Genomic DNA, 18,825 nt, shown 5'->3' on the forward strand with positions numbered 1-18,825 from the left:
TGAAGTTAAACGAGTTCCTTTGAGCACTCATGTGGATGACCTCACACGTTTCGTTATTTAAGGTCAACTTCCACTTTTCGCATCATTCAGATATCTTTCTTAAATCGTTATGCAGTTTGTTTTGATCTTCTGATGACTTTATTAGTCGATTAACAACAACGTCATCTGCAAACAACCGAAGACGGCTGCTCAGATTGTCTCCCAAATCGTTTATATAGATAAGGAACACTTCTGTTTTACTCGATGACTTTCCATCAGTTACTACGAACTGTGACCTCTCTGACAGGAAATCACAAATCCAGTCACATAACTGAGACGATATTCCATAAGCACGCAATTTCACTACAAGCCGCTTGTGTGGTACAGTGCCAAAAGCCTTCCGGAAATCCAGAAATACGCAATCGATCTGAAGTCCCTTGTCAATAGCACTCAACTCTTCATGTGAATAATGATCTAGTTGTGTTTCACAGGAACGATGTTTTCTAAACCCATGTTGACTTTGTGCCAATAGACCGTTTTCTTCGAGGTAATTCATAATGTTCGAACACAATATATGTTCCAAAATCCTGCTGCATATCGACGTTAACTATACGGGCCTGTAATTTAGTGGATTACTCCTACTACCTTTCTTGAATATTGGTGTGACCTGTGCAGTTTTCCAGTCTTTGGGTACGGATATTTCGTCAAGCGAACGATTTTATATGATTGTTAAGTATGGAGCTAATACATCAGCATAATCCGAGCCGGCCGCGGTGGTCTAGCGGTTCTGGCGCTGCAGTCCGGAACCGCGGGACTGCTGCGGTCGCAGGTTCGAATCCTGCCTCGGGCATGGGTGTGTGTGATGTCCTTAGGTTAGTTAGGTTTAAGTAGTTCTAAGTGCTCAGAGCCATTTTTTTAGCATAATCCGAAAGGAACCCAATTGGTATACAGTCTGGACCAGAAGACTTGCTTTTATTAACTGATTTAAGTTGCTTCACAACTCCGAGAATATTTACTTCTACGTTACTCATGTTGGCAGCTGTTTGCGATTCGAATTCTGGAATATTTACTTCGTCTTCTTTTGTGAAGGCATTTCGGAAGGCTGGGTTTAGTAACTCTGCTTTGGCAGCGCTGACTTCGATAGTATCTCCATTGCTGTCGTGCAGAGAAGGCATTGATTGTTTCTTGCCGCTAACATACTTCACATACGACCAGAATCTGTTTGGATTTTCTGCCAGATTTCGAGACAGTTTCGTTGTGGAAACTGTTATAAGCATCTCGTATTGAAGTCTGCGCTAAATTTCGAGCTTCTTTAAACATTACCAATCTTGGGGATTTTGTGTCTGTTTAAATTTGGCATGTTTGTTTCGTTGTTTCTGCGACAGTGTTATAACCCGTTTTCTGTACCAAGGAGGATCAGCTCCGTCGTTTGTTAATTTATTTGGTATACGTCTCTCAATTGCTGCCGATACTATTTCTTTGAATTCAAGCACATCTGGTCTGCACTTATATTATTAATTTGGAAGAAGTGGAGATTGTGTTTCAGGAAGGCGTCAAGTGAATTTTTATCTCTTTTTTTGAATAAGTATATTTTTCGAGGATTTGGGGATTACAATATTCAGTCTCGCTACGACAACCCTGTGTTCACTAATCCATGAATCAGTTTTCATGCTCGTTATTAAGTCAGGATTATTTGTCGCTAAGAGGTCAAGTGTGTTTTCACAACCGTTTACTATCCGCGTGGGCTTATGAACTAACTGCTGGAAATAATTTTCAGAGAATGCGTTTAGCACAATTCCGGATGATATTTTATGTGTACCTCCGGAGTTAAACTTGTATTTTCGCCAACATATCGAGGGTAAATTAAAGTCACCACCAACTATTATCGTATGAGGCGGGTACTTGTTTGAAATCGAACTCAAGTTTTCTTTGAACCTTTCAGCAACTGTATCATCTGAATCGTGAGGTCGGTAAAAGGATGCAATTATTATTTTATTCCGGTTGTAAACAATGACCTCTGCCCATACTAACAGAAGTATCTACTTCAATTTCGCGACAAGATAAACTACTTCTAACAGCAACAAACACTCCACCGCCAACCGTATTTAGCCTGTCCTTTCGGAACACCGTAAGGTTCTTCGCAAAAATTTCAGCTGAGCTTCTGTCCGGCTTTAGTCAGCTTTCAGTGCCTATAACGATTTGAGCATCAGTGCTTTCTATTAGCGCTTGGAGCTCTGGTACTTTCCCAACACAGCTACGACAATTTACAACTGTTACACCAATGGTTCCTGTATCTACGTTCTTTCTGCGTTCAGCCTGCAGCCTTTGTAACTGAAGCCCTTCTTGTGTTTTCCAGACACCTTCAAATCGAAAAAACGGCCCAGTCCACGTCATACAGCCCCTGCTACCCGTGTAGGCGCCTCTTGCGTATGGTGGACACCTGACCTATTCTGCAGAACCCGAAACCCAACCACCCTTTGGCGGAAGTCGAGTAATCTGCAGCCTACACGGTCGCAGAACCGTCTGAGCCCCTGATTCAGACCCTCCACTCGGCTCTGTACCAGAGGTCCGCAATCGGTCCTGTCGACTACGCTGCAAATGGTCAGCTCTGCTTTCATCTTGCAGGCAAGACTGGCAGCCCTTACCGCTTCTGTTAGCTGCTCGAAACCAGAGAGAATCTCTTCTGACCCAAAGTGACACACATAATTGGTACCGACGTGAGCAACCACCTGCAGTTGGCTGCACCCTGTGCTCTTCATGGCATCCGGGAGGACCCTTTCCACATCTGGAATGACTCCACCCGGTATGCACACAGAGTGCACACTGGTTTTCTTACCCTTCTTGTCAGCCAAGTCCCTAAGGGGTTCAAAAATGGTTCAAATGGCTCTGAGCACTATGGGACTTAACATCTGTGGTCATCAGTCCCCTAGAAGTTAGAACTACTTAAACCTAACTAACCTAAGGACAGCACACAACACCCAGCCATCACGAGGCAGAGAAAATCCCTGACCCCGCCGGGAATCGAACCCGGGAACCCGGGCGTGGGAAGCGAGAACGCTACCGCACGACCACGAGATGCGGGCAGTCCCTAACGGGCCCCATAACGCGCCTAACGTTGGAGCTCCCAACTACCAATAATCCCAACCTCTGTGACTGCCCGGATCTTGCAGGCTGAGTGGTTTCCTCTGAAACAGGACAGGCGACAGCATCTGGTTCAGCGACAGTGTCAGCCACAGACAGCACCTGGGACTTGTTTGTCAGACAAACCGCAGCCGCCTGGGAGGTCTTTCGCCGTCTGCTTTGCCCCGGGGCGACCTCTAACTCGACCACAGGTGAGGGGTCAACCTCAGTAAGATATTGTGTGTCTGTATCGATAACATCGTCAGGGAGCAGTTTATACAGCGGAAACTCCGCTGTATTCCTCCATCCCCATGCGTCGAGTGGGAGACTCGACCTCCCCAAGTGAGGGGTCAGCCTCAGTGCGAGCAGTAATTGGGTTGGCCTCCGGTGAGGACCGATCGGAGGACTCTGACGTGCTGGACGTTCGTTGGATCCCTAAGGCCGACCCACAACAGTGGTGCCCATCCAGTGCAGCCTCAAGCTGTGTAACCGAAGCCCTCAGATCATGAAGCTGAGAGCGCAGTGTCACCAACTCGACTCGCATCCGCACACGACAGTCGCAGTCCCTGTCCATGCTAAAGACCGTGGAAAACTAAACTATGCAGATAAACGGACTATCGGTACGTGCTGCGCAACTCTACTGTAGACCTTGATGAAAACGCACGAACTGAGTCTAGTAATACGCAGATATTCAAAAAGCTAACTGCCTAAGCACTCTGGTGAAACTAAGTAATTCGCCCCTGATTAGGAACTTGTAATACGTCACCAAATTGGTTTGCTCTCCGTCGCAAACGAAAACGCTTGAACTGTGGCTATTAGATATGAAATCTACCCCTCAAGAAACTAAACTATTAAAGCGCACATATGATATAATAAAATTCGCTCCTGGTTAGGAAGTAAATTTCACAAAAGCGGTATACTTCCCTGTTGCTGCGTCTGTCTCGGTTGGCTACTGCTGCCCTTTATGCCACCTCCTGGCGCCTTTTGGTGTCACTGCTGAGTGGCGATGTGTTGCAAGTACTTTCTTCAGCCACCCATAAAAAAACCACTTGATTTCGATAATGGGAACCTCGGTTCTGACTTCCATCGCAGAGGCATCAAGAGAAGGGATGGGTTGTGGGTAATAGCGAGAGGGGAGGTGACGACCTGCCCATCGTGTGACACATCCATGGTGGCGCTGGGCAGAATTTTGGTACCAGCATGACATCATCAACCAATCTTACACCTCACGTGAACTTCCGAGCTCTGGCCGTTCTCGCATACGTCGACACGTTGCTGGCTGAAACGTCGCCGAGCCGGAGGGTAACCTCACAGGGGTAACGCTTTTGTGGAAGGTTGTGGGCACCTTTGAGGCAAATTTCACAATTCTTCGATGGGTTTGAAAAAAGTTACCCTTTCATAGTCTTTCACATCGTACACCTGTACTCGTACTAACTTCATTTGAAGTCGGTGGCAGTCCGTAACGACGCACTCGCTCGTTGGCGGTCTCATGTTGACTGGAACGTTTTCGCTTGTGCGAGAATTATCCTATACTTTCACCTGTGACAGTTTTCGATACTAATAGTTTTTCACTCAATATACAATCTTGGCAGTGGGCGGATCTGGTGCCCCTCTCGGCTGGGCTCCTCGAGCAGCCATTGTGTCTCTTGATCCTTAAACCGGTCCTTTGCCGCATCACAAAAGAAATAAAGAACAACAGGTGGCACTTCAGGTATCAGTTAAGTGATGCTGCAATGTCTAAACGTCGCCCTTAATTTCATTGTGCCGCCAGACTGTCCCCTTAACTGTGAAACAGAATCAATTTTCGCTCTCTTGTTCCATTCGTGAATGGTACACGAGAAGAAAAACTGTCGCCTCGTCTCAGTATAGTGCCGAATCTGACCGGCTTTACCGTCGTGATCGTGACGTAAGATATAAGCGAGAGAGGGTAAGCAATATGTCTCCTAGAAACTGGGCTCTAGGAATTTTTACAGGAAGACTCCTCGAAAGGTAATCTCCTTTCCTGTAGCGTCTCCCGTTAGTCTTTTAAATGTGTCTCTAACGCTTTGTTGCTGGCTAATCAAACTCGAGATATTCACTTCCACATTGAGCCTTGTTTTCTTTGCGGACTACTGTCTATGTTTCTCAAATGTCCAATATCAAGCACCAAGTCTTCCCGTGGCGTAAAATTACATTTGAAAGTCGTCATCACTGTGTTCGTGAATTATAGCGCTCTGTTAGATAATCGTGAACTACTTATTATGAACTCAGACAATATTTCCAATAGCAACTTTACAGCTGATGTTTTGACTGCATTAATGGGCTTATTTTGATTTATGACTAGTACTGGTACTATTTACAGTTTCCTTGAGAGATGCCACGCTACTCTCGCATTTTAACAATATTGTCAGTCAGATTAACATTCATATTTTCGGTCGTGATTTCGATGTTACCCCATACTATATTTGCTAGTGTGCTTAATGACTTTTTGTATATGAGGAAATTTTGGGAAGAATGTTCTTGTAATTGTATGTGTAACCTGTAGAGAGCTTGTACCCGGGGGACTGTAGCGGAGGCGACCGAGAACAATGAGCGAACCAAATTGGAGGCCATAAATGCTGAGTGCAGCGACCTGGCTGTGTGAGTGATTCTGAGAAGCAACGCTCAGTAGTTCTTACCTGCAGAGGGACTTCTGACCAAAGCTCTCTCCTCCTTTCACTTCAAGTCAGACAGAAGGGCTCCAGTTTGCAAAAAAATTTACCCGGGCCTGGCCCCAGTCCATTCGAAAGATGGCCGGATGGCTGAAAGTGGGTGGAGGAAGCCATTTAAAAGAGACTGCCGTAAACTCAGCTTTTGGGCAAAGATCATAAAACAATATGCATTATGTTAGAAACTGGGACGATATGGACAGAGCAGCTGGTGTACATGTCTCGTGGAGGTAGGACTGTAAGCCCTCTTGACGCCAGGATGTCACCAGGCTTGTTTAGTGAACGGCAAAAACATATATTTAATGGACACTACAGTCTGGGAAGCCTAATAGCCTTCTTTCAAAAACTGGGAATGATTGGCCTAGAAAGATTAGATCATTCTGTAAATGAGAGAGTGTGGACCCATTTAGGTAGCTGATTGCAATTGATTCCATTTGAAGAGAGTTGGGTCTCACAGTGCATTCATGTAAACAAAGTCAGATTGCGTCCTAAAATGGATTAATTCAGAGGAGAATTCGTATAACTCCCTTCACATTGTATGCTTTGCCTTAACGATTTGTGTCTGTCATTTTTGTGTAAGAGTTATTAGCTGGTTCTCCAGAGAATTGCAGTTACTAAAGGTTTAAGAAAACCTGTCATTGTTTTGTAAACTTAAATACGCCAATATTCTCATTCATGCTCCCTCCACTAAACACTGTTTTACTTTAGCGTGTTGGTAGATGGGTATACCAGCAATTTGAGGTTCTGCATTATTAAATTAGTTAATCTGGTTATTAATTTCACTTCTGAAAGTGACTACATGCATAGGCCAACGAAAGTGCCATAAGTAAATTCACTTATTCATATAGAATGGTCAGGCGAGTAGCACGTGATTTGAAGGTTGTTGCCAAGGTAACACTATTGTTTATGTAAATGTAATAACATTTAACTTCACTAAGACATAGGTTATATTTATGATTAAAGTAAGCCATGACTTGCATCCTCTACGGCTAAATAATGCCAGAAACAATTTTAATTTTATCATGCACTTTATTATATAGTTTTGATCCTCCTTATTCCAGCAAGTACCAGATCATTTGCTGGTAATAAATTTCCTAAGGTACCTTTCTACGGTAATGTCTCTAGTAGAATCGGCAAATTTTGATTTCCAATGAATATTGACCAAAACTTTAGGCATAAGGAAACTATAATGTGGGATAAATTTATGTCACTAGGGGTATAAATATCACATGTGAAGTGTGTAACGCTAAATGTATAGGTCAGACGGAATGACATTTCGGAACCCGTTATAACTCAATGTCGGCAATAAGTGCGCATCTGCGTGAAGCTGTTGACCTTATCACCGACATTCGAAAGATTATGCAGGTATTACATTTCGAAAGCAAAGATAGAACCCTTACTGTTTTAGAAGAGGTTGACATTTACTAAGCTCTAAAACGATTCCCTGGTTCCACCCTGAATGCGTAGACAGATCTACAACACAAGCGTCTTATAGCAAATTTTGACTGTCTAAGCGTATAGGCATTACTCCAACAGCCAACTATTTTATCATCACAGGTCTTTACCCTCGCAGATTAGCCTTTCGTGTTTTTCCGCTAATATGGTGTTATAAATTTATTTCCAGCCGCACGGAGTGGCCACGCTATTTGAGCCGCCTTGTCGCGTATTGCGCGGTCCCTCCCTCGGGCATGGGTATGTGTGTTGTTCTTAGCATAAGTTAGTGTAAGTTGTGTGTAAGTCTAGGGACCGATGACCTCAGCAGTTTGGTCTCTTAGGAATGCACACACATTTGAACCTATTCTTATTTCCACTCAGATTTCATTAATATGTTACATTTTAATTGTCCACTTACAATTTTTCTTTTATAAATGGGACTCAATATTTTCTATACTGTGTTACATATTTTTAAGTAGTTTCGCGTAAGTTCAGCTGCTCCCCACCATTCACGCTTTCATAGCGATAGTTTTGTTTCCGTCGCCTCTGACGCCTCCTGTAACCATCTTCCGCATTGCATGGCTCAGTACCGCCTCGCCTGCTGAAATGAAATGTCGTGTGACGAGGGCCTCCCGTCGGGTAGACCGTTCGCCTGGTGCAAGTCTTTCGATTTGACGCCACTTCGGTGACTTGCGCGTCGATGGGGATGAAATGATGATGATTAGGACAACACAACACCCAGTCCCTGAGCGGAGAAAATCTCCGACCCAGCCGGGAATCGAACCCGGGCCCTTTGGATTGACAGTCTGTCGCGCTGACCACTCAGCTACCGGGGGGACTCGCCTGCTGACACTCAACCACCTTCATGCTCACTGCAAGGTAAGGCTCTTCTACTTTACGGTCCTATGCACGGAAATTCTTCAGGTGAGTTACTAACCTACAGTTTTGTTTGTCCCACATGATCTTTATTCAGGTTTTATTTTTATAGGTTCTATGCTATCCCCTTTATTTTATCTAAGGCATATAGATTTTAGCGCGATACTTGTTTATAACTTGACGTGCATGACGGGAAGTGGCCCTAAAGCAGTTACTATTCAGCTATGAGTTGATAAATACATTACTGGCCATTAAAATTGCTACATCACGAAGATGACGTGCTACAAACGCGAAATTTAACCGATAGGAGGAAAATGCTGTGAGATGCAAATGATTAAATGATAAGCTTTTCAGAGCATTCACACAAGGTAGGCCCGGGGGCGACATCTACAACGTGCTGACATGCGGAAAGTTTCCAACCGATTTCTCATACACAAACAGCAGTTGACCGGCCTAGTGAAACGTTGTTGTGATGCCTCGTGTAAGGAGAAGAAATGCATACCATCACGTTTCCGACTTTGATAAAGGTCGGATTGTAGCCTATCGCGATTGCGGTTTATCTTATCGCGACATTGCTGCTCGTGTTGGTCGAGATCCAATGACTGTTAGCAGAATATGGAATCAGTGGGTTCAGGAGGGTAATACGGAACGCCGTGCTGGATCCCAACAGCCTCGTATCACTAGCAGTCGAGATGACAGGCATCTTATCCTCATGACTGTAACGGATCGTGCAGCCACGTCTCGATCCCTGAGTCAACAGATGGGGACGTTTGCAAGACAACAAACATCTGTACGAACAGTTGGACGACGTTTGCAGAATCATGGACTATCAGCTCGGAGACCATGGCTGCGGTTACCCTTGACGCTGCATCACAGACAGGAGCGCCTGCGATGGTGTAGTCAACGACGAACCTGGGTGCACGAATGGCAAAACGTCATTTTTTCGGATGAATCCAGGTTCTGTTTACAGCATCATGATCGTCGCATCCGTGTTTGGCGACATCGCGGTGAACGCACATTGGAAGCATGTATTCATCATCGCCATACTGGCGTATCACCCGGCGTGATGGTATGGGGTGCCATTGGTTACACGTCTCGGTCACTTATTGTTCGCATTGACGGCACTTTGAACAGTGGACGTTACATTTCAGGTGTGTTACGACCCGTGGCTCTACCCTTCATTCGATCCCTACGGAACCCTACATTTCAGCAGGATAATGCACGACCGTTGCTGCAGGTCCTGTAAGGGCCTTTCTGGATACAGAAAAAGTTCGAGTGCTGACCTGGCCAGCACATTCTCCAGATCTCTCACCAATTGAAGACGTCTGGTCAACGGTGGTCGAGCAGCTAGTACGTCACAATACGCCAGCCACTACTCTTGATGAACTGTGGTATCGTGTTGAAGCTGCATGGACAGCTGTACCTGTACACGCCATCCAAGCTCTGTTTGACTCAATGCCCAGGCGTATCAAGGCCGTTATTACGGCCAGAGGTGGTTGTTCTGGGTACTGATTTCTCAGGATCTATGCACCCAAACTGCGTGAAAATGTAATCACATGTCAGTTCTATTTTGTCCAATGAATATCCGTTTATCATCTGCATTTCTTCTTGGTGTAGCAATTTTAATGGCCAGTAGTGTAGTATCTCTGTACCTTCCAAGTACTGTTATTGATACTGTTCTTCAGTATCCTTTTGTTCTTAAGATCATGGTTGGTACTCAAGTATCATTATGTAATACTGTTCTTCAGTATTCTTTTATTCTTCGGAATATTGTTAATAATTCTTTGTAAAAATTTTTCTCTTTATTTATTTTTGTACAGACCGCTTGAGGATGCGTCTTCAATTGACGCGAATCCGGTCGTTACTTCGAACAGAAGTATATTACAGGCACTGCTGATCAGTTAATTGAAAATGTAGAAATTTGGTTGCGGTTGTGCGCAGTTTATGCCGGCCGCGGTGGCCGAGCGGTTCTGTTGTTGTTGTTGTTGTTGTTGTTGTTGTGGTCTTCAGTCCTGAGACTGGTTTGATGCAGCTCTCCATGCTACTCTATCCTGTGCAAGCTTCTTCATCTCCCAGTACCTACTGCAACCTACATCCTTCTGAATCTGCTTAGTGTATTAATCTCTTGGTCTCCCTCTACGATTTTTACCCTCCACGCTGCCCTCCAATGCTAAATTTGTGATCCATTGATGCCTCAAAACATGTCCTACCAACCGATCCCTTCTTCTAGTCAAGTTGTGCCGCAAACGTCTCTTCTCCCCAATCCTATTCAATACATCCTCATTAGTTACGTGATCTACCCACCTTATCTTCAGCATTCTTCTGTAGCACCACATTTCGAAAGCTTCTATTCTCTTCTTGTCCAAACTGGTTATCGTCCATGTTTCACTTCCATACATGGCTACACTCCATACAAATACTTTCAGAAACGACTTCCTGACACTTAAATCTATACTCGATGTTAACAAATTTCTCTTCTTCAGAAACGATTTCCTTGCCATTGCCAGTCTACATTTTATATCCTCTCATCTTCGACCATCATCAGTTATTTTACTCCCTAAATAGCAAAACTCCTTTACTACTTTAAGTGTCTCATTTCCTAATCTAATCCCCTCAGCATCACCTGATTTAATTTAACTACATTCCATTATCCTCGTTTTGCTTTTGTTGATGTTCATCTGATATCCTCCTTTAAAGACACTGTCCATTCCGTTCAACTGCTCTTCCAAGTCCTTTGCTGTCTCTGACAGAATTACAATGTCATCGGCGAACCTCAAAGTTTTTACTTCTTCTCCATGAATTTTAATACCTACTTCGAATTTTTCTTTTGTTTCCTTTACTGCTTGCTCAATATACAGATTGAATAACATCGGGGAGAGGCTACAACCCTGTCTCACTCCTTTCCCAACCACTGCTTCCCTTTCATGCCCCTCGACTCTTATAACTGCCATCTGGTTTCTGTACAAATTGTAAATAGCCTTTTGCTCCCTGTATTTTACCCCTGCCACCTTCAGAATTTGAAAGAGAGTATTCCAGTTAACGTTGTCAAAAGCTTTCTCTAAGTCTACAAATGCTAGAAACGTAGGTTTGCCTTTTCTTAATCTTTCTTCTAAGATAAGTCGTAAGGTTAGTATTGCCTCACGTGTTCCAACATTTCTACGGAATCCAAACTGATCTTCCCCGAGGTCCGGTTCTACCAGTTTTTCCATTCGTCTGTAAAGAATTCGCGTTAGTATTTTGCAGCTGTGACTTATTAAACTGATAGTTCGGTAATTTTCACATCTGTCAACACCTGCTTTCTTTGGGATTGGAATTATTATATTCTTCTTGAAGTCTGAGGGTATTTCGCCTGTCTCATACATCTTGCTCACCAGATGGTAGAGTTTTGTCATGACTGGCTATCCCAAGGCCATCAGTAGTTCTAATGGAATGTTGTCTACTCCCGGGGCCTTGTTTCGACTCAGGTCTTTCAGTGCTCTGTCAAACTCTTCACGCAGTATCTTATCTCCCTTTTCATCTTCGTCTACATCCTCTTCCATTTCCATAATATTGTCCTCAAGTACATCGCCCTTGTATAAACCCGCTATTACTCCTTCCACCTTTCTGCCTTCCCTTCTTTGCTTAGAACTGGGTTGCCATCTGAGCTCTAGATATTCATACAAGTGGTTCTCTTCTCTCCAAAGGTCTCTTTAATTTTGCTGTAGGCAGTATCTACCTTACCCCTAGTGAGATAAGCCTCTACATCCTTACATTTGTCCTCTAGCCATCCCTGCTTAGCCATTTTGCACTTTCTGTCGATCTCATTTTTGAGACGTTTGTATTCCCTTTTGCCTGCTTCATTTACTGCATTTTTATATTTTCTCCTTTCATCAATTAATTTCAATATTTCTTCTGTTACCCAAGGATTTCTATTAGCCCTCGTCTTTTTACCTACTTGATCCTCTGCTGCCTTCACTACTTCATCCCTCAAAGCTACCCATTCTTCTTCTACTGTATTTCTTTCCCCCATTCCTGTCAATTGTTCCCTTATGCTCTCCCTGAAACTCTGTACAACCTCTGGTTCTTTCTGTTTATCCAGGTTCCATCTCCTTAAATTACCACCTTTTTGCAGTTTATTCAGTTTCAATCTGCAGTTCATAACCAATAGATTGTGGTCAGAATCCACATCTGCCCCTGGAAGTGTCTTACAATTTAAAACCTGGTTCCTAAATCTATCTGATACCTTTTAGTATCTCCAGGATTCTTCCAGGTATACAACCTTCTTTTATGATTCTTGAACCAAGTGTTAGCTATGATTAAGTTATGCTCTGTGCAAAATTCCACAAGGCGGCTTCATCTTTCATTTCTTCCCCCCCAATCCATATTCAGCTACTATGTTTCCTTCGCTCCCTTTTCCTATTGACGAATTCCAGTCACCCATGACTATTAAATTTTCGTCTCCCTTCACTACCTGAATAATTTCTTTTATCTCGTCATACATTTCATCTAATTCTTCATCATCTGCAGAGCTAGTTGGCATATAAACTTGTACTACTGTAGTAGGCATGGGCTTTGTGTCTATCTTGGCCACAATAATGCGGTAACTACGCTGTTTGTAGTAGCGTACCCGCACTCCTATTTTTTTATTCATTATTAAACCTACTCCTGCATTACCCCTATTTGATTTTGTATTTATAACCCTGTAATCACCTGACCAAAAGTCTTGTTCCTCCTGCCACCGAACTTCACTAATTCCCACTATATCTAACTTTAACCTATCCATTTCCCTTTTTAAATTTTCTAACCTACCTGCCCGATTAAGGGATCCGACATTCCACGCTCCGATCCGTAGAATGCCAGTTTTCTTTCTCCTGATAACGACGTCCTCTTGAGTAGTCCCCGCCCGGAGATCCGAATGGGGGACTATTTTACCTCTGGAATATTTTACCCAAGAGGACGCCATCATCATTTAATCATACAGTAAAGCTGCATGTCCTCGGGAAAAATTACGGCTGTAGTTTCCCCTTGCTTTCAGCCGTTCGCAGTACCAGCACAGCAAGGCCGTTTTGGTTAATGTTACAAGGCCAGATCAGTCAATCATCCAGACTGTTGCCCCTGCAACTACTGAAAAGGCTGCTGCCCCTCTTCAGGAACCACATGTTTGTCTGGCCTCTCAACAGATACCCCTCCGTTGTGGTTGTACCTACGGTACGGCCATCTGTATCGCTGAGGCACGCAAGCCTCCCCACCAACGGCAAGGTCCATGGTTCATGGGGGAAGCGAGCGGTTCTAGGCGCTTCAATCTGGAACCGCACGACTGCTACGGTCGCAGGTTCGAATCCTGCCTCGGGTATGGATGTGTGTGATGTCCTTAGGTTAGTTAGGTTTAAGTAGTTCTAATTTCTAGGGAACTGATGACCTCAGATGTTAAGTCCCATACTGCTCAGAGCCATTTTAACCATTTTGTGCGCAATTTAAAATAAATAATCATGTAATTCCTGCAAGTAGTTGGCTGATCTTTTAAAATAACTTGATGGCTTATCAAATTTCTTTAATTATGCGAGTTTTATTATGTAAACATATTTTATAGGAATTGCTCAAGGTTAAGCACAAACGCTGGTTGTAATCACTACTTACAGAGGTCAGAGTCAGGTAATTATTGCTTTATCCCAAAGAGCGAGCATTTATTTTGCGGCCATGTTATCGGTTTTGTCTCAGGTACTATCTCCTGTGCCACTGAGCCTTGGTTTCCCTCTACAAAAATTATATCACTCCTCCATGACTCTGCTTCACTTTTCACAGCCGGCTATATTCCCACTTGGATACCCTCTACGTATTCTTATCAAGCATCCCTAGCCTTTCCCACATAGAAGACCTTCTGATCTCCTACGTTCTTTGGAAACTCGATACCAAGCATCCAATCGTTTGATAATTTATTTCCCAGCTCCGCTCTTATACTAGCACATACACCAAACTGACAGCTTCGTACTCTCCATAAATGTCAGAATGAAATTACAACCACCCTCAATACCTGGCCGTGGAATATGCTCATATATTTATCCATCCTTTCCAGTTTAACAGAGTATTCGTTTCCTCTACATGTTATAGCGCTTGTTCTTCCGACTCCGCTTTTTCTACTTGCTGCTTATTTAAGGCTTCTCGTCTTCATCGCTCGACTCAGCTTCATTTGCTGGACACTATCCCACACAAAACCTATGTTACTTATCTACTTCAACAAAATCCAAACCTTTTTCTCTTCTTATCCATCTATCTGTCTAACCAATGTCACAATGAGTAGAAGACAATAGTTTAATCTACTTAGTCAACAAAAGAAATTACCCGTAACTTCTTGGTAGGATAATGGCTGACTATACTCCTCCACTTGATTTCCTGCATATTTCAACACTAATGTAACTACATACAGAAGGCATTGCATTAGTAACATTTCATCACTAGCGTATCATAAATCCATGATTATAATTAAGAAACAAATAGAGTTCATTGGGCCATGAAGTTATTTATACACCACATAGACGTAAACAGTAAGAAAAACCTATATATTTACATGGAATATTACAAAATTATCCTAACCTGTAAATGTATGCTTCTTTCATTGCAAATAAGTGTGTGCCTTCGGTTTCATGCTAATGCAGAGGCAAAGGAAAGTAACTGATAGTAAAGAATTGTTGAAATCACCCGCCCGCATCTCGTGGTCGTGCGGTAGCGTTCTCGCTTCCTACGCCCGGGTTCCCGGGTTCGATTCCCGGCGGGGTCAGGGATTTTCTCTGCCTCGTGATGGCTGGGTGTTGTGTGATGTCCTTAGGTTGGTTAGGTTTAAGTAGTTCTAAGTTCTAGGGGACTGATGACCATAGCTGTTAAGTCCCATAGTGCTCAGAGCCATTTGAACCACTTTGAAATCACCAAGTGTAGCTCACCGAAAGTTTGCAGAAAGATTTCCACGAGGCGCACCAAGTCGCCATACGATTTGTTGTTGTTGTGGTCTTCAGTCCCGAGACTCGTTTGATGCAGCTCTCCATGCTACTCTATCCTGTGCAAGCTTGTTCATCTCCCAGTACCTACTGCGACCTACATCCTTCTGAATCTGCTTAGCGTATTCATCTCTTGGTCTCCCTCTACGACTTTTACCCTCCACGCTGCCCTCCAATGCTAAATTATCTTATTGTAATTCTTCCGACCGCGGCCACTTTCGCCAGCGCGCCGCGAGCGGCCGAGACGGACACCGTGGGGCGAGCGTCCGTGGAGCAGACACTGCAGACATCCTGCAAGGACACGACGGGAAGCCGGGGCGGACGCCCGCACCTTGCTCGAGGAGGGAGAAGATGCGAAGAGCCTGTCTGACAACGAGAAGCGTGCCGAGAACTGATGGATCTGCAGCCATTAGGACGGAACGCCAAGAATGTACCCGCAAAAGCCTCTGAGTTCTTCTGGCCTGGCGGCAGTCATTTTACCTGCCTTGTAAAGCAGGAATGTGCCGACATTTCCAGCACCCCACGGGCACAGCGAGGACATACACGAAGCACGGGAAATTGGCGCAGGGAGGTCTGTGAAAGAAGTCAGCGTTCTTACGAAGATGATGGAGCCAAAACACGAGTCTGTCCAGGGAATGCAGGAAAACACCTTAAGAATGTGAAATCGTGAGAAAGTTGCCAGTTCACGAGGCACACGCTAGCCCACACCGGATAGGAAATTTCCACCCCACACGGAGAGGCGTGGCGATGAAACGGCTATCTGGTAGTGTGGTCCGCTGTTGTTTTCTGTCTACATAAATGATCTTTTGAATAGGGTGGATAGCAATGTGCGGCTATTTGCTGCTGATGCTGTGGTGTACGGGAGGGTGTCGTCGTTGAGTGACTGTAGGAGAATACAAGATGACTTGGACAGGATTTGTGATTGGTGTAAAGAATGGCAGCTAACTCTCAATGTAGATAAATTTAAATTAATGCAGATGAATAGGAAAAAGAATCCCTTTGTTTGAATACTCCATTAGCAGTGTAGCGTCAATTAAATATTTGGGCGTAACATTGCAGAGCGATATGAAGTGGGACAAGCATGAAATGGCAGTTGTGGGGAAGGCGGATAGTCGTCTTCGGTTCATTGGTAGAATTTTGGGAAGATGTGGTTCATCTGTAAAGGAGACCGCTTATAGAACACTAATACGACCTATTCTTGAGTACTGCTCGAGCGTTTGGGATCCCTATCAATTCGAACTGAGGGAGAACATAGAAGCAATTCAGAGGCGGGCTGCTAGATTTGTTACTGGTAGGTTTGATCATCACGCGAGTGTTACGGAAATGCTTCAGGAACTCGGGTGGGAGTCTCTAGAGGAAAGGAGGCGTTCTGTTCGTGAATCGCTACTGAGGAAATTTAGAGAACCAGCATTTGAGGCTGACTGCAGTACAATTTTACTGCCGCCAACTTATATTTCGTGGAAAGACCACAAAGATAAGGTAAGAGAGATGAGGGCTCGTACAGTGGCATATAGGCAGTCATTTTTCCCTCGTTGTGTTTGGGAGTGGAACAGGGAGAGAAGATGCTAGTTGTGTTACGAGGTACCCTCCGCCACGCACCGTATGGTGGATTGTAGATGTAGATGTCATTGTGCTACATCGAAAATTTAACGACAACGCCGAAAGGAAGAATATTTCGAAGAGGAGTTGAGCTGAGAGATGGAGGAGAAGCGAGAAGGGAGAGGTGGAGATACGACAGAAGCAAGAGCACATGGGCGCTCTTCCACCGTCGCCGACACCCGCCTTGCGACTCCGTGACAGCACAGCTTCGGCCACGCGACGGACAAGGTGCAGACAACATGGAGGTCGTACCTGGGCCCTGCCGCAACGCCGCGATTGCTGATGAGAGCAGCCGGCTCGGGCTGCACAGCTCCGAGGCGACGCGCCGTACCGATGCAGTGCCTGCCGCCGACAGCAGTACACGACGAATTATAACGAAGAATGGTGACACGATTCTTTCCCTCTTCCTTCCCCTTAATAACTGTGTCGTATCCACGCCCAGTCTAATCGACCATAGGATGTATAACTTTGTTTTGGTTTGTGTAAAATACATTTCTTTCATGTTTTGATGATATAAGCAATCTTTTATATTCATACATGAACCCCTTAATTTTGTACCCTTTGTATTTGATTTCATTTAATCATTGATATCAATTAATTATTGGCTCTTGACGTGGAGTAATCTCATCAGTCATCCGCTCGTCATTTCACGTCCGACAGCAGAGAGAAGAAATTCACAGTTCACCACATTTTTGGCGCCCAGCCTGGGGCGACCTCATTGGTAATTTTCATAGTATCAGATGTCACAAAATTGTTTCTCGAATTCACTACATTATTTGTGGAAAGTCTATTATGTGTAGTTCAGAAGCAGATAACCTGCTGAGGTCGCTCAGCATAGCTGTTAACAGACAGAGGTGATTTTCGTAGAGACCACTGTGAGCAGGACATCCATATTGATTTTTTCAGCTGTTGTTTGATGTATATGACTAACAATGCTAATTTCCCCACACAGTCGTATCACACAGTTTATGTTGCTGTTCACTTAATGTGCACACCGTGATAAGAATATATGTTGTTGTTGTTGTTGTGGTCTTCAGTCCTGAGACTGGTTTGATGCAGCTCTCCATGCTACTCTATCCTGTGCAAGCTTCTTCATCTCCCAGTACCTACTGCAACCTACATCCTTCTGAATCTGCTTAGTATATTCATCTCTTGGTCTCCCCCTACGATTTTTACCCTCCACGCTGCCCTCCAATACTAAATTGGTGATCCCTTGATGCCTCAGAACATGTCCTACCAACCGATCCCTTCTTCTGGTCAAGTTGTGCCACAAACTCCTCTTCTCCCCAATCCTATTCAGTACCTCCTCATTAGTTATGTGATCTACCCATCTAATCTTCAGCATTCTTCTGTAGCACCACATTTCGAAAGCTTCTATTCTCTTCTTGTCCAAACTATTTATCGTCCATGTTTCACTTCCATACATGGCTACACTCTATACAAATACTTTCAGAAACGACTTCCTGACACTTAAATCTATACTCGATGTTAACAAATTTCTCTTCTTCAGAAACGCTTTCCTTGCCATTGCCAGTCTACATTTTATATCCTCTCTATTTCGACCATCATCAGTTATTTTGCTCCCCAAATAGCAAAACTCCTTTACTACTTTAAGTGTCTCATTTCCTAATCTAATACCCTCAACATCGCCCGACTTAATTCGACTACATTCCATTATCCTCGTTTTGCTTTTGTTGATGTTCATCTTATATCCTCCCTTCAAGACACTGTCCATTCCGTTCAACTGCTCTTCCAAGTCCTTTGCTGTCTCTGACAGAATTACAATGTCATCGGCGAACCTCAAAGTTTTTATTTCTTCTCCATGAATTTTAATACCTACTCCGAATTTTTCTTTTGTTCCCTTTACTGCTTGCTCAATATACAGATTGAATAACATCGGGGAGAGGCTACAACCCTGTCTCACTCCTTTCCCAACCACTGCTTCCCTTTCATGCCCCTTGACACTTATAACTGCCATCTGGTTTCTGTACAAATTGTAAATAGCCTTTCGCTCCCTGTATTTTACCCCTGCCACCTTTAGAATTTGAAAGAGAGTATTCCAGTCAACATTGTCAAAAGCTTTCTCTTAGTCTACAAATGCTAGAAACGTAGGTTTGCCTTTCCTTAATCTTTCTTCTAAGATAAGTCGTAAGGTCAGTATT

Source organism: Schistocerca nitens, chromosome 5 (assembly GCF_023898315.1).
Source record: "Schistocerca nitens isolate TAMUIC-IGC-003100 chromosome 5, iqSchNite1.1, whole genome shotgun sequence".
Taxonomy (NCBI): domain Eukaryota; kingdom Metazoa; phylum Arthropoda; class Insecta; order Orthoptera; family Acrididae; genus Schistocerca; species Schistocerca nitens.